At 44.1% G+C, this 13,439-nt stretch overlaps 1 pseudogene across 1 annotated transcript; it reads right to left on the bottom strand.

The window, feature by feature from the left end:
• Positions 1 to 314: 314 nt before the first annotated feature.
• LOC308256459 (non-selective voltage-gated ion channel VDAC1-like) lies at positions 315 to 1,263 on the bottom strand (annotated as a pseudogene). The gene has a single exon. The product of its transcript is annotated as a non-selective voltage-gated ion channel VDAC1-like (transcript).
• Between the last annotated feature and the right edge of the window lie 12,176 nt (positions 1,264 to 13,439).

The following is a 13,439-nucleotide window of genomic DNA, read 5'->3' on the forward strand; positions in this document are numbered from 1 at the left end:
TCCCATCAGATGAGTTTGTACACACCATCAGTGAGCCTCTCTCATTTAGGGTATGAAATCAAGATTCATTTCTCAGGAAGTCATAATTTCATACATTTAAGCAATACAGATTTACAAAGTGCTTACAAATCATCATCAGCTTCCACTTGTAGCCATTTCTTGATAAAAAAGAAATCTGACATCTCTAGCGGGGCTGCCAAGTTCCTCCAAGACTACAGCTGTGCGGACCTGTTTTGGAAATGGGTTTCTTCTGTACCTCTGAAAGGTGAATCATGGAGGTCTAACATGATATTTAGCAATACTTGCATCCCAGACATACAACATTAAAAGGTACACTAAATTCTGAAGGTAGCTATGCTGCAAAATATTTTAAAATTAAACGATTGTACAGTGTTCATTTATGCTTGAAACTCCAGTCCTAGACCAAGCTTGTGGCCACCAGCATTGACATTCTTGTCATCCAGCAGAGCTGACAGCGTCAGTTTGATACCTGGCTTTAGTGTCTGGGTGTATCCTAACCCTATCAGGCTGGGGTTGTTCACTTTAGCCGAGAAGCAGGCTTCAGGGTCGATCTGATACTTGGCTGCTATTCCAAAGCGAGTGTTACTGTTTCCTGCTGTCCAGGCGAGGTTAACGGTGGTCTCCAACTTCTTATCCACCTTCTGATAAATGGAGCCACCAAACTCCGTCCCGTCGTTTACATTAGTGTGAAGCTGGAATTCATCAGTCTTGTAGCCAACGGCGAAGTTGCTCTGGGTCACTAGAGACTTCCTGTCTCGAAATCCATCTGGTAGCCAGCCAGCCGGCCCTCATAGCCCAGCACCAGGGCGCCCCGGATCGAAGGCCCGGCGATGTCGAAGTCCACGTTGCAGCCCAGGTTGATATGCTTCCGCTTGTACCCCATCTTGATTTTAGCATTTTTTTCCCAGTGTTGGGGAAGAAGGATGAATCAAAGGTCAGCTTCAGTCCACGTGCAAGCTGGTCTTCCACAGTAATCTCCGTGCCTAGTGTGTTGTCCGTGTTCCATTTCTCTGTAAGTGTCAGACCATGCTCAGTCCACCTGTACTTGGTTTCCAGATTGCCCATCACTTTGGTGGTCTTAGTGTTGGCTGAACCTGAGCTTGTAAATTCCAGTCCACTCTCAGATTTTGTTTTCAACTCAAGTTTTATTAAGCCAAATCCATAGCCCTGGATGAAGACGTCCCTGGAGGACTTGCCAAGATCAATATACGTGGGAGGCACAGCCATCTTCGGCTCAGGCGGTGGCGGCGGGTACAGTGGGGGCTGCGGCGTGAGGAACCCAGCAAGCGGCCCAGCCAATTTTCAATGAGTCCTTCATGTCCTCTAATAGTCCGTCCAAACAGATGCAGAGACACAGGGCATGGAACAGACTGTCCGGAGGGGGCAGGAGTGGATGGGTGGGTGGGAAGAAATCAGCCAAAGAACTTGTATGCATATATGCATAACCCATGGACACAGACAATAGGGTGGTGGAGGCCTGGGGTGTGGGGCAGGGGTGGGCTATAAAGAGTCAATGGGAGAAAAATGGGGATATATGTAATAATTCCAACAATAAAGATTTAAAAAATAATAGTCTGCCCATCTTTATATTTTGAGACCTTTATCTTAATTGAGAGAGTCGGTTTTAAGGAGCACACCCAAAGCAGGGAAAGCATTGGAAATACAGGGGAGAGGGTCTGAGGAAGCGTAGAGTAGGCTGAGGAGAAAGGAGGTTGTGTTTATCACACACAGAGGCAGGGGTTGAGCTGTGACACAGCAGACAAATGCACGCTCTTAGGGCGTGGTTGGAGGGAAGGAGAGATGGGGATACAGTGCTGATGGAGCTTCTCTGTGTTGGTCCTCACATCCTATCTAATAAAAGAGTAATATGCAAATTGACCGTACCTCCACTACACCCACAAGCCACGCGCACAAGCCAATCAGGAGCAAATATGCAAATAAACCCAACCAAGATGGCTACGGCCACAGAGAGCAGGAGGGAGGCTTGGGTTTCCCCGGCAATGGAGGAAGCCAAGCTTTCCGCCTGCCCTTGCCGGCCTAGGCCTCCACTCAAGGCTACAAAGTTTCAATGATAGAAGATAAATAAATCCAAATAGAAATTGCGGCAGCCACCGAGCTGAAAAGAGCATGAGGCTAGGGTTGCCCCCGGCGATGGAGGAAGCCAAGCTTCTGCAGCCCTGGCCTGCCTTGGCCTCCGCTTAAGGCTACAAAGTTTCAATTATAGAAAATACATAAATCCCAGACACCAGGGCCTCCACTTGGGTCGCCCGATGGGGGGGGGCGGGGTGTGGCTGGCCTGCAAACCACCACAGGCCCCTCGCCCAGGCCATCCCACACCCAAAGGGAACCCCCACCCTGATCTGGGACACACTTCAGGGCAAACCAGCTGGCCCCCACCCATGCACCAGGCCTCTATCCTATCTAATAAAAGAGTAATATGCAGATTGACCATCACTCCAACACACAACATGGCTGCCCCCATGTGGTCAAAGATCCTGCCCCCATGTAGACACAAGATGGCCACCACAAGATGGCCAGCAGGGGAGGGCAGTTGGGAGGGACCAGGCCTGCGAGGGAGGGCAGTTAGGGGTGATCAAGCCTGCAGGGGAGGACAGTTAGGGTTGACCAGGCCGGCAGAGGAGGGAAGTTGGGGGTGACTGGGCCTACAGGGAAGGGCAGTTGGGGGGGACCCACACCTGCATTGAAGAGCAGTTGGGGGAGACCAGGCCTGCAGGGGAGGGCAGTTAGGGGCACACAGGCTGGCAGGGGAGTGGTTAGGGGGTAATCAGGCTGGCAGGCAGAAGCAGTTAGGGGCAAAAGGAAGGCAGGCAGGTGAGCAGTTGGGAGCCAGCAGTCCTGGATTATGAGAGGGATGTTCGACTGCCCGTTTAGGCCCGATCCCACCAGAATCGGGCCTAAACGGGCAGTCGGACATCCCTCAAGGGGTCCCAGATTGGAGAAGGCTGGGCTGAGGGACAACCCCCCTCCGTGCATGAATTTTGTCCACTGGGCTTCTAGTAAAAAATAAAACCCCTGTCTTTAAAGAACTTCTTGGTAAGTTGAATAAATTGCAGATCCCTGTTACAGGTTTCTGGTCTTCTGCACCACTCCAGGAAGAAATTTTGGGGCATTAGTGGCATGGTTTTAAAATGAGTGAAGTAGAACCTAGTATGAGAGAGAGAAAGAGAGAGAGAGAGAGACTGCATTACTTTAGCAGTAGGTGACTAGCATAATATGGAAGTAAAAGAAAAAGTCCATTGATGTTACTTCAATTTATTTTGATTCTCCTTTCCCCACCCCCCAAAGGAGCTGTGAAGTGGACTCAGACTCAAAGTGAAAATAATCTCAGAGATCATGAAATTCAAATCCTAGAAGTGTCCGGGGATCTCTAAGGTTATTACTTGGCCCATGGAGTTTTCAGGTTTCTTGCAGAATATCTTCTATGACTTAATAGTAGATTTATGAACCAATGCTGACAGCTATTTCTTTACTATATCTATGGAAGAGAGAAAAATTCAAGGTCCTCAAAAGTGTCCATTACATCTGACCACTGTGGGGGAAGTTCTCCTGCTCTTTAGTAGAGTCCCAGCTGCATATTCCATAGATTCTGTGTAAATATAGGTAGGGCTGCTCCATCTCTCTCTCTCTCTCTCTCTCTCTCTCTCTCTCTCTCTCTCTCTCTCTCTCTCTCTCTCTCTCTCATTTGTTCCTGCTGCTTAAGTAGCTTTATTTCAGTAATTTGCATGCCATAAAATTGCCATGTTTAAGTGTGCAATTAAATGGTTTTTAGTAAATGAACACAGTTGTGCACCCATCACCACAATCCAGCTTTTTAAATTCCTCTCATCTTAAGAAGATCCCTCGTACGTAATTTGCAGTCAGTCTTATTCCTGTTCCCAGCCTCGGGCAGCCGCTCTGCAGGCTTCCGGCCTTTGTGGGTTTGCCTTTCCTGGACAGATTATAGAATCATATGAAAGGAAGTTTTTGTGGACCGCTTCGTTCACCAGCACAATGTTTGCCAGGCCCATGTGTAGCGCGTGTGATGCTGTGGTCCTCTCTGTGCCCTTGTCCATGGTGCAGATGCACCGCGTGTGGTTTATCCCTCAGCAGTTGATGGACACTTGGTCTGCTCCCACTTTTTGACATTGTGAGTTACTGCGCTATGAACACTGGAGCTAAGGTCTTTGTGAGGACATCTGTGATTTCTTTTTCCTTGGGTAGATTGTTAGGAGTGGAATGGTTGGGTCAAATGATAAATGCACTTTTAACTTTTTTAGGAATTGCCAGACTGTTTCCATTCCCACCAGCCACATCTAAGGGGTTCAGCTTCCTTCTCCTGGACAAGATCTGATATTGGTGGTCTCCGATTGTAGCCATGCCTGTGAGTGTAAAGGGGTTTTAATTTGCATTTCCTTAACAACTTATGATGTTGAGCATCTTCTCATGTGCTTATTAGCCATTTATTTATCTTCTTAGAGGAGATGTGTATGCATGTCTTTGCCCATTTACTTACCTCTTTATTTTGAAATAATTATAAATCATAGGAAGTTGCAAAATAGTAGAGGGGTCCTTCACTCTTTTTGCTCCAGAGGTAACATCATACATAACTTTAGTATATAATTCAGTACATGATCAAAACTAGGGAATTGACATCATATTCAAACCTTATTCAGGTTTTATCAGTTTATATGAATATGTGTGTGTGTGTATGTGTGTCTGTGTGTGTGTATTCCAGGAAGTTCTCTGTGTGTAGATTTGTACAGACACCACAGTCAAGGAATAGAACTTCTGTATTACCTTAAAGCTCTCCCTCATGCTTCTCCTTTATAGTCACATACACTACCCCCACCCCTGTGCCTACACCTGATGACCACTAATCTGTTCTCCATCTCTATACTTTTGTCATTTAAAATATATATATATATTTTATGCCTATAAAATGCCTAATATGCTACGTGTCCGACCACTCAACTGTTCGACCAGTTGCTATGAAGTGCACTGGCCACCAGGGAAGATGCTCTGACCAGTAGGTTAGTTTGCTGCTGGAGTCTGGCAGATCAGGACTGGGCAAGACGGGCCAGACACGCCCTGAAGCTAACCTCCCGTGGTCCCTCCCTGGCCTCTAAAATATTTCTTCTAATCAATTTCCTTTCAATTTGTGTACCGGACCACTTCTACATATATATTAAAGTCTAATATAGTAAGTGTCTGACTATTTGACCATTCAAACAGTCACTATAATGCACACTGACCACCAGGGGGTAGATGCTCTGATTGGTAGGTTAGCTTGCTGCTGGGGTCTGGCCAATTGGGACTGGGGAGATGGGCCAGACACACCCTGGAGCCCTCCTGTGGTCCCTCCCCAGCTGGCAAATATGCTGCAGTCCCTCCCCAGCCAGCCAGGCCCAATTGGCCCGATCAGGACTGGGCAAGATGAGCTGGACACATCCTGGAGCCCTCCCACAGTCCCTCTCCGGCCAGCCAATCCCCCACGGTCCCTCCCCAACCTCTAAAATATTTCTTCTAATTAATTTCCTTTCAGTGTGCATATATATATACCTAATATGCTAGTAAGTATCTGACAGTTCAACTGTTCGACCAGTTGCTATGATGTGCACTGACCAGCAGGGGGCAGACGCTTCAACTCGTAGGTTAGCTTGCTGCTGGGTGTTGCCGATTAGGACTGGGTGAGACGGACTGGACATGCCCTGGATCCCTCCCACCATCCTTTCCATGCCAGCCAATCTCCCGCAGCCCCTCCCCGGCCTCTAAAATATTTCTTCTAATTAATTTTCTTTCAATGGGCCTCTAGTGTTATATAAAGGAAATGCTATAGTATGAAACCACTGAGGTGGGCTTTTTGCAGTCAGCATAATATCCTTGAGATCAGTACAGGTTATTGCATGAGTCAGTACTTCGTGTTTTTGTAATTTAACCGTTAGCTGCATAAAGTTTCAAGAGAGTAATGATAAGCCGAAACCGGTTTGGCTCAGTGGATAGAGCGTCGGCCTGCGGACTGAAGGGTCCCGGGTTCGATTCCAGTCAAGGGCATGTACCTTGGTTGCGGGCACATCCCCGGTGGGGGGTGTGCAGGAGGCAGCTGATCGATGTTTCTCTCAAATCGATGTTTCTAGCTCTCTATCCCTCTCCCTTCCTCTCTGTAAAATAAAATATGTGTCCTTTTTTAGAAGATAGACACCATGCTGGTCCCGGAAAGCAGTGGAAACCTGGTGATGTACACAGAAGTGGTTTATCATACACAGAGGTAGGTGCTGCCTCCTCAGCTATGACTTGGTAATGTTGATTCAGTTTGATATTTAATATTCCTTACTTATCAGTAGGATTTGGCAGAAGGTGTTCTAAGAGTTGAAAACGAAGTCTCCAATGTAGGTTGGCCCTAAGTTAGAGGTCTAAGACTCACCGCCTTGGATGGATCACTAGGAACCTGGCACAGATGGTGAACCTGCAACAAGTACAGGTAGATAGTTTTAAAAGAGTTAAGTTGATGTTCAACAAAGAAGGTAGTTTTGAAATTGACATGTGGGTAGCTTTGCTAAATCTCAAAGGTTTTGTAAGGACTCATTATATTAAATGTACACTATGTTGGCTGGGTCTTTTATCAGTTGTAAAATTTACACACATAATCATGTAAATTTTACAAATTTAAATTATGAGGTTTAAATACATACACATAGTTTGAAGAATAATACATGAACATGCATATAAGCTCCAGCCACATTAAGGTATAGGGGCTGCCAGTATAGTTTGTCTCCTGGGAGTCTTTCCTGACTGTACCCTCATCTGCCTGCCTCCCTCAGATAGACACTGTCCTTACTCCCACAATAAATCAGTCCCTTGTTTTCATTACTCATAGTTTTGCAATTATGTAGGGGTCACTAAAGAGTAAGTTGTTTAGTTTTTCTCATTTTTATATGAGAATTTTTATATAAATGACACCATATCATCTGCTCTTCTCTGACTTGATTTTTTGCTCAACGCTGTGCTATTTTTAGATTTATCTGTATCAGGTAGCTGTTGTTTCCTTATTCTCTGTTGCATGGTATTCCATAGTATGATACGAAAACCTTTAGTCTTTTACTAGTCACTAGGTTGTTTGTGTTGTTTCTTCTAGTAAACAATGCTTTTATTTTTTATTATTTACTTATTTTTAAAGAAGATATGCTTATTGATTTTTATACAGAAAGGAAGGGGAGGAGAGAAACATAGATATGAGAGAGAAACATTGATTCGTTGCTTCCCATACACATCCTGACCAGGGATCAATCTGCAACCTAGGTATGTGCTCTGATTAGGAATTGAACCCACAACCTTTTGGTGTATGGGACAATACTCTAACCAACTAAGCGCCCTGGCCAAGGCCAGTAAACAACACTTTAAAAAAATTGTAGGGGGAAGGAGGAAGGAAGATGACTGCCAACATGAAGGCAGACTGCAAGATAGTGCATGAGTGAGAGAAGAAAAGGAGAGTGTGTGGTCACACGGGGAGTGTTTGTTGGTGAGTTGAGAGACAGCTATACGCCAGGGGACTGTGGGAGATTGTCAGACGGGGTTCCCCTGACCAGGCGGAGCGTGACTTTCTGCTTCTTTCTCCTCATCGTCATTTTGACCTCTTTGTTCTGTTAACATAGACTGAGGCTCCAGCGCTCAAAACTGCCTGGTACTGGCACAAGAACAGACATGTAGATCAATGGAATAGAATAGAGAACCCAGAAATTGACGAAAACCACTATGCTCAATTAATATTTAACAAAGGTGGCAAGACCATACAATGGAGTCACTACAGTCTCTTTAATAAATGGTGTTGGGAAAATAGGACAGATCCATTCCAAAAAAAAATGAAACTAGACCACCAACTTACACCATACACAAAAATAAACTCAAAATGGATAAAGGACTTAAACATAAGATGGGAAACCATAAAAATACTAGAGGAATCCACAGGCAGCAAAATCTCAGACATATGCCGAAGCAATTTCTTCACTGATACAGCTCCTAGTCCAATGGAAACTAAAGAGAAAGTAACCAAATAGGACTACATCAAAATAAATGCACAGCAAAAGAAACCATCAACAAAATAACAAGAAAGCCCACTGCATGGGAGAACATATTTGCCAATGTTATCACCGATAAGTGTTTAATTTCCAACATTTACAGGGAACTCATACAACTTTACAAAAGGAAGATAAATAACCCAATCAAAAAATGGGCAAAGGACCTAAATAGACACTTTTCAAAAGAAGACATAAGGAAGGCCAAGAGACATATGGAAACATCCTCAAAGTCACTAATTATCTGAGAGATGCAAATCAAAACAACATTGTGGTACCATCTCACACCTGTCAGAATGGCTATCATCAACAAATCAACAAACGACAAGTGCTGAGTAAAAGGAACCCTTGTGCACTGCTGGTGCTGAATGCAGACTGGTGCAGCCACTGTGGAGAACAGTATGGACTTTCCTCAAAAAACTAAAAATGGTACTCCCATTTGACCCAGTGATCCCACTTCTAGGAATATATCCCAAGAAACCAGAAACACCAGTCATAAAGGATATATGCACCCCTCTGTTCATAGCAACACAATTTACTATAGCTAAGATTTGGAAACAGCCTAAGTGCCCAAAAGCAGATGACTGGATTAAAAACCTGTGGTACATCTACACAATGGAATACTATACTGCATTAAAAAAGAAGAAATTCTTACCATTTGCAACAGCATGGATGGAACTGGAGAGCATTATGCTAAGCTAAATAAGCCAGTCAAAGAAAGATAAATATCACATGATCTCACTCATTTATGGAATATAATGAACAACATAAACTGATGAAAACAGATCCAGAGACAGAGAAGTATTGATCAGACCATCAAACCTCATAGGGAAGGTAGGGGAGGGTGGGGGTAAGAGGGAGAGATCAACCAAAGGACTTGTATGCATGCATATGAGCATAACCAATGGGCACAGACAACAGGGCGGGTGAGGGCATGAGTGAGGGAGTGGGGGAGGGGCAATAGGGCAATAAGGACATATATGTAATACATTAATCTATAAAGAAAAAAAAATAAATCCTTATTACCTATCTTGTAATGTTAAAAAAAAAAAAAAAAAAAAAAAAGAGTGGCCTGGTGCTGGGGATCTGAGATGGTTCGCATGTCTTTACCAACCTCCGTACTGGTTGAAGGCATCCAAGATAAGTAGAAGCTGTACCAGATCTCAAAAAAGGCCTCCTTCATATATTCTTCCCAGGGATTCTCTCTACTGGCATCCCTCTGTTGCTGTTGAGGGTCTGCACTGAAACAAAAGTCCCTCCTACGTGCGTCACTAAAGAAGGCTTTCTGCTCAAAGAATGCTGCTTGTAAGTCAGTCAGGTGCAAAATATGTTTTAACACTGAGAAACACTGCTTACACAGATGGGTCTCATGGGTTGCTGGAATTCTCTTAGAAGCCCTGTCCATGAGTCTTCTTGAAAAGACACACTATGCTCAGAACAGGACTCTTCATCATCTGTTTTATGCCAACAAACTGAAAACAGAGAAATGATGAGGAAATCAATGGTGATTTTGGTAGCAGGGAGAAGTCTCATTACAAAAGTGTGTTGTATATAACGTATAGGTTCAATGCAATTTTCAGAAACTGAAAGATCTGCAGGCAGAATTAAGATGCTGTTGTGAAGTTCTGAGCTACTGAAGATTACAAAACAAGGAAGATCTCTCCAGAAATATGACAAAAGATGGCAAGCACTACATGGATGAGTAACAGGATCTCCAGGTAATTCTTCTGCTAACAACATGGCTTGTCTGCTGGTGACATGGGCACACTGTGCAGAAGGTGGGTTATGTCTGTTCCAAGTAAAATTCAACTAATGAGTGGCTGGTGTTCAAGGACTACTTAAGCATGTAAGTGCACCTCATAAAAAATATGCTGGTCAGTGTTAGAGAATACTGCAGAGAGAGCAGCGCAGAGGAACAGGTAATGTGAAAATGCCACAAAGGTGAACATAGCCCAAAGCCAGGAAGCCCCAGATGAAATGACACGCCAGACAGTGTAATGTATTGGAAAGAAAAGGTAGAAATGAGATGTAGCCAATGGAGCCTGCACTTAAACACTGTTTGAAAAGCGCTGGTTCCTGGTATCATCTGAACTGTTGTCATATCAAGCATGCTGTTGTCAGCCATCAAGGCCAGACTTCTTCTGAGACCATCTTGCATGTTCACCTTGTGAGAAAACCAGGGTTCTTCATGCATCATCTATTCTACCATGTAAAACCTAAATATTCCAATTATTAATGAAAGACAATAGAGGTGAGCAGTCAGCAGTGGCCTAGAGCAATTCAGCTTACAATAGTATTCAGGGAAGAGAATATTACAAACAAAAATTGAAGGAAGGTCTTACAAGGAGACACCATGGTTCATGTAAGTAAAGATCATAGCCTGGCATAATCAGTCACAAAGACCCTTTAGCTAGAGGAAGGAGGTTGAAGTGGAAGCCATGATCTGGACATAGTCACCCTCTCAGAGAGAAGAAGAGCAAGTGGAAGCTGTCTGCAAGACTCCTGATTTCCATATACTTCCTGTACTTTCTGAGGCAATTTGTGTTAGGGATGTTTGTGGAGTCCATTGCTCAGGGCTCTCCACATAGCTCAGCACTGGCAGCCACAGCTCATTTGACAAAACAGTGGGGGAAATTATCAGAACACATGGCCTGGCTGTGGTAGACAGAAAGCCATGTCTTGAGACTAAAGGAAGAGAGGACATCACTTCAGGTTTCACCTATAGATGATCCAAGAGCAAAAACTTCCAGCATCACTTTGCAGTACAGAAGTCTCTGAGCCTCATCAATGAGCCCCCACTCGTCCTGAGAGAAGGCAATGGCCACATCCTCAAAGTCCATATCCTGTCATACTGGGGTCAGTACAGTCTATGATTAGCTTCCTTCCTGGAATTTTAGGTTCATCATACTCCCCACCCTTCACATCCATCTGTTCCCTCTACTCCCCACATCAGAGAAGATACCTGGTCTTGGTCCCATCAAAACCATTCTCTCCTTATATTCCTACAGATACTGTGTCTTCCCACAACAATGAATGCAGATGAGTAGATAGATTATACCTGTGCTCTGGGCCTCAAGTGCGAGTCACACTGCCCCTTGTCAATAACAGTGGGTGTCAGGAACATAGAGTAGGAAGAGATGTTGCCCATAAAGGGATTGTGAGTGATTTGAACTAGTCTTATCAGGCAATACCCTTATTGTCCCCAAAATTGACCTCCAAGACACCAAAAACATGGCATCACACTTCTGACCACTCTCCCATGGTGCTGAGGTCATCACTTTGCACTACCTGCTGCACATAATTCTTTGCACAACACTTTTCTCCCACAGCTTCTTTCCCAGATGCAAAACTTCAAAGGTAAAACAAAGGTAAAACAAATATGCCATGAGGAGAATGGGTTGTTTCCTAACCAGGTTCTTTCCCAAAATTCTAATTCACCATCTCTGTAATGTATTTCTATCTTACTCTCTCCCTCCCCCATTCCAGTGTAAATAGTCAAGCCCAGGTGATACTGATATGTGCTATCTCATTCCTATTGATCACTGTATATCTCTCAACAATAGGCAGGTGTGCATATATATGGTTTCTAAGCTCTGAATCTGGCATATAGCACAACACCCCCTCTTTTCATAATATTTCCCATATCATATCATCCAGTCACCAAAAGAAATAGACTCACCCTTCATTAACTCTTACGTCAACATCAGGGCCCTTTGGCCGTGAATTCACATGCCCTCTCTTAAGTGCACTACACTCTTTCTACCACACCTTTTTCACACTTGCACCCCTACAGCCCCAGTCCCCATAGTTATCTCCTGGGCCTCCTAGTCATTACTCAGCATGTGTGGTGCAGAAAATGCTTGGCAAATTCAAACAAGATGTACTACCCAGACTCTGAGAGTCCACAGTCATAGAAGCAGCCTAAGTCCTGCTATGAAGGCCTCCCTCCCTCACTGTTTCTTCCTTCAAACTCAACTATTGATAAGCACATCAGATCTGATATCTAGAGCTCACTTCCCATGCAGCTATACTTGATGCCCCTTGACCAGTTACTGCCTTCACCACTCAAGTCCCATCCCAAATTGCTCTCCACCTCATGCCCACTGAGTCTCATCAACCAAATTGACAACACCCCAGGCTAAGGTTTACAAAAAATTCCTGGTGTGTGTTTAACAAATAAATATGCACCAGCTGCAGCCTCAACTTCTTTGAATTGCCCTTTGATCTCCAATTAAAAATAAAAAGGTGGCCTACAACTCCTCCCTGGTCCATACATTCTCCAATACTTTTAAAATATATATATATATATATATATATATATATATATATATATATATATATATATAAATTTTATTGATTTTTTTTTTTACAGAGAGGAAAGGAGAGGGATAGAGAGTTAGAAACATCGATGAAAGAGAAACATAGATCAGCTGCCTCCTGCAACCCCCTACTGGGGATGTGCCCGCAACCAAGGTACATGCCCTTGACTGAAATCGAACCAGGGACCCTTCAGTCTGCAGGCCAGCAGTCTATCCACTGAGCCAAACTGGTCAGGGCTCTCCATTACTTTATAAAAGAAGTTTTCATCCTGTACCTCTCCTCAGAGCTCCAGAGGCTCATAAACTGCTCTCTGAAATATCTCATATCCTAACAGATAAAGAAATAAAATTTTGTATTCCCAATGAACATTACTCTTCTTCTTATGAATTTCTCTATCTTAGTTGTTGGTACTTCCATACCTCCAGCTGCTAGAACCAAACCTTCATGTCATCTCTGACTCTTTTCTCTTTCTCTCATCCTCAAAAGTAGAAAATTCAAGTGGACACACCTAAAACACAGATCCAAAATCCAACTGCTCCTTCTACCCCCATGGCCATCATCTTGGACCTGTTACCATCATTCTCCCTAAGATTATCACAGACACTACCTTTCTGGTCTTTCTACCAACTCGTTCAACACCTATATTGATCATCATGCTGCACCCCGAGGGAGTCTAATATGACCTGACTCATATCCTCCACTGCTCCAATCTCCCATTGCTGCCATCACCTGCATATCAGACAAGCATGTTGTCACAAAGCTCCTCTAGACCAGACTCCTGTCCCATTATTACCTGTTCCCATTAAAAAGAAAAGTATACCTGCAGGTCCCTGAACCAGCTCAGTCTTCACTCCAAGCTTTTGCACATTCTGGAACCTATGCCTGGAAGGACCTCCCATATCTCATTTCACTGTTTAGCAAAATCAGGGTCCAATTCATACAACACTAGATGTGGACTTGGGATTCAGGGGTTAGTGTCTGTTTTTAGGTCCCTAGGTTCAAGGGCTAACCAAATGGCAGGACAGACCC

Source organism: Plecotus auritus, assembly GCF_963455305.1.
Source record: "Plecotus auritus genome assembly, chromosome: 8".
NCBI lineage: Eukaryota > Metazoa > Chordata > Mammalia > Chiroptera > Vespertilionidae > Plecotus > Plecotus auritus.